The sequence below is a fragment of the Sapajus apella genome, unplaced genomic scaffold (genome assembly GCF_009761245.1).
Source record: "Sapajus apella isolate SASKATOON/1434 unplaced genomic scaffold, GSC_monkey_1.0 scaffold247, whole genome shotgun sequence".
Classification (NCBI taxonomy): Eukaryota; Metazoa; Chordata; class Mammalia; order Primates; family Cebidae; genus Sapajus; species Sapajus apella.
The window spans coordinates 569,088-573,003 of record NW_022437187.1 but is presented as its reverse complement, the minus strand read 5'-3'; the positions used below and the strand labels follow the sequence as shown (position 1 = coordinate 573,003).

The 3,916-nt window shown below is 44.3% G+C and overlaps 1 pseudogene; it reads right to left on the bottom strand.

Moving 5' to 3' along the window:
- Positions 1 to 733: 733 nt before the first annotated feature.
- LOC116545124 overlaps positions 734 to 3,916 on the bottom strand; it is a 6,319-nt pseudogene continuing 3,136 nt past the window's right edge.

The window sequence follows — 3,916 nt, the reverse complement described above, 5'->3', positions numbered from 1 at the left end:
TGTCTTAGTCTTGGCCAGTGTGTAATCGTTTCTTCGTCTTAGCTTGTCTTTCGTGACCTTGATACGGAAATGAAAACATGCCCTCTTGACTTCAGTCCACAGGTATGAGCCATCACCCTCAGCCTATAGTTTAACTTCTGGCCAGCAGGCAAGAAGAACCCAGTAAGGCAATAACATTCTGCTGATGAGACTGAGGTTGTGCGTTTTTAGGAAGCACACCACAAACAGATTGTGGCTTTCCCATTGTGTGATATCAGGTGGCATGATAACATGATTTTTTACTGGTTAGTCGACCATGATCACATGTATTAAATTAACTTAAATTTGTCCTGAGGCTGCCTCCCTACCTTTAGTGCCTATGTAAGGAACTACAACCTACCTTGCTGTGTAAACAAAGCCTAACTTAGGAGTATACTTTTATAACAAATAGCTGAGTCAGCCAATTACAGAAGCTGAGTCTCAGCCAGTTACAAGCTGGCAACTAATCAGACCATTTCCAAATAAGGCCAAAGCTGAGCTATAACCAGTCAAGCTGTTTCTGTAGAGCACTTCTGTTTTCTATCTATAAATATTCCCTGCCCACTTTATAGAGTTCTCTGAAGCTCTTCTGGTTCTGAGTGTTGTCTGATTCAGGAATCTTTCTTTGCTGAAATTAAGTATGCCAAACTTAATTTTCTAAAATTTGTCTTTTAACACTTGGTTAAGGTAGTGTCTGATAGGTTTCTCCCTATTTTTCCCTGTCCAGTCTATACATAGAAGTGGGTCCATAAGTCCAGCCCATACTCAAGGGAAAAGAAAATAAGCTCCGTTTTAACTTTGGGGTTATATTTGGCGGGGGTGGGGGCGGTGAGAAAGAATGTTTATTCAGGCCTGATGCCTTGATACAGCTAGATGTACAAAGACATATCATTCAAAGCCATGAAAACAATCATATTAGCGTAACCTCCCTTCCTCCCCTTGGGCACAGCCTTTGCATCTGGCCCCCTTCCCAGCTGTTTGCTTTGAAATCTGGAAGTTGGGAGGGCAAGGATCACTTCTTGGCATCTTCTTCCTGGGTGGTCAAATCGGCCTCCTTCTGAGCAGCTAGGAAGATGACTTGTTCCTTCTGGAAAGCTGCAAGCTCTTCTGAACGGAGGTCCTTTACCATGCAAATGCCCAGGGAATGGGCAGACCTGATGATGGACTGGACAACAGAGGACAGGGGTACGTCCTGCAGGGCAAATGCCTCATCCTGAGCTTTGATTCGGGCAATCTCATACACACCAGGCCTGCCACCTCTTTCCCTGTCTGCCAGGCCCCCTTTTCAGTCCCAGCTGCTGCCTTCAGGAAATAGGAATCTTGATATCAAATGTCCTGTCAGGCTTTACAAAAATCTTGGCAGGTGGAGGAATGCTTTCCTTGATGTCCTTTGTCCTCTCATTGAACTCCTTGCAAAACTGGTTGATGGAAACGCCTTGCTGACCCAGCACTGGGCTTAGTGAGGGCCCCGGGCATGGCCTAGCCTGCCAGTATGATGGTCCCGATTACACTTTGGGCCTTGAGCTTCCTGAGGGCCCCAGTGACCCAGCCGGGCTTCGACGTGATGCGGGACTGCTGGCTTTAGTTCACCTCAGGGCAGCAGCAAGAGCGATGCTGTGTTTATATTTCTTAATTACCACACTGATTAGTAAATTCAGGAAGAGATTCTTTGAGACTGCAAATACCTGCAAATACTCTGTTTCTATTTTTCCGCTAATTGTAGATATCATTGGTGGATCCTGGCAGCAGCCATTATTACTGTGGTGTTCCAAATGGCAATTTCCTATGTGAACCCCAAAAACTTGAGACAGGTCTCAGTTAATTTAGAAAGTTTGTTTTGCCAAGTTTGAGGATGCACACCTGTGACACAGCCTCAGAAGGTCCTGACGTGCCCAAGATGGTCAGAGCATAGCTTGGTTTTAAACATTTTAGGGAGACATGAGACATCAATCAACATTGTAAAATGAACATTGGTTGTGTCTAAAAAGGCGACAAAAGTGGGACACCTGGAAGCAGAGAGGGTGCTTTCAGGTCAAAGTAGGTGAAAAACAAATGGTTGAATTCTTTTAAGATTCTGAATAGCCTTTCCAAAGGCGGGAATCTGATATGCATTTATCCCAGCAGAGGGATGACTTTGAATAGAATGGGAGGCAGATTTGTCCTAAGCAGTTCCCAGCTTGAGTTTTCCCTTTAGCTTAGTGATTTTGGGGGCCCAAGATACTTTCCTTTCATGCCTGTTTCACTTGTTGCTTCTGTATTTATTAGTTAGAATTCTTCGCTAAGGGAGAATTTTCATTTACCACATTTATTTATTTGATATTTATTTACATCAGTATGGACTTATGGATATTTATTTTGCTCTTAACCATTGTCACATAACCCTCCTTTCACCCCAACCCCTGGCACCCATTAATCTCCTCTGTTTTATAAATTTACCTTTCTCAGAACGTCAAATAAATTGAATTATATAATATATAGCTGCTGGATTTGGCTTCTTTTATTTACCAAAATTCGGTTGAAATTCATTCATGTCGTTGATCTTTTAATTAGGTCAGCTACTTCTTCTTCACACTCTTCATTTCATCCAGTATTATATTATTACATCGCTCAAATTATCCCTGGTGGCCTTGAAAGCTATTATAGATTAGCTTTTGGATACTTTCATCATATCCTATTTTTAAAAAACACTTCCTTAATTTCCTTTTTTTTTTTTTTTTTTGGGGACGGGGTTTCCCCCTTGTTACCCAGGCTGGAGTGCAGTGGTACGATCTCCACTCACTGCCACCTCTGCCTCCCGGGTTCAAGCGATTCTCCTGCCCCAGCCTCCTGAGTAGCTGGGACTACAGGCACATGCCACCACACCCAGCTAATTTTTGTATTTTTAGTAGAGACGTGGTTTCACCTTGTTGGCCAGGATGGTGTTGATCTCTTGATTTCATGATCCACCTGCCTCCTCCTCCCAAAGTTCTGGGATTATAGGCGTAAGCCACTGAGCCCAGCCTAATTTTGTACTTTTAGTAGAGATGGGGTTTCTCTATGTTGGCCAGGCTGGTCTCGAACTCCTGACTTCAAGTGATCCACCCATCTTGGCCTCACAAAGTGATGGGATTACAGGTGTGAGCCACTACACCTGGCCGAGTCAGCCGTATTTTTTTTTTTTTTTTGAGACAGAGTCTCACACTCTTCCCCAAGCTGGAGTTACAATGGCTCGCGATCTCAGCTCACTGCAACCTCCGCCTCCTGGGTTCATATAATTCTCCTGCCTCAGCCTCCCAAGCAGCTGGGATTACAGGCATGTGCCATCATGCCCAGCTAATTTTTTGTATTTTTAGTGGAGATGGGGTTTCATTATGTTGGCCATACTGGTCTCGAACTCCTGACCTCGTGATCCACCCACGTTGACCTCCCAAAGTGCTGGGTTTATAGGCGTGAGCCACCATGCCTGGCCCCATCAGCCACATTTTCTAGGAGCCCAGGTACATTTTATCAGAGAGATTCGAAATCTGAGTTCTAGGTGTGCTCATTGCTGTGAGGGTGTGTTTCTAGGCACTCTCAGCAGACAGACCTAAGAGATAAATGTGTTTACTTATTCCTGAATGCAATCCATATTACTAAGACTATGTTTCTGTATCTCTGTATATATTAAAGTTAATCTTACATCACATTGATAACTTTTTTTTTTTTTTTTGAGACAGAGTCTTCCTCTGTCTTCAGGCACCAGGCTGGAATGCAGTGGCAAAATCTCTGCCCACCGTAACCTCCACCTCCCCGGTTCAAGTCATTCTCCTGCCTCAGCCTCCTGAGTAGCTGGGACTACAGGTGCACACCACCACGCCCAGCTAATTTTTATATTTTAGTAGAGACAGTGTGCGACCCCGGCTGTGGGACCCCGACCCAC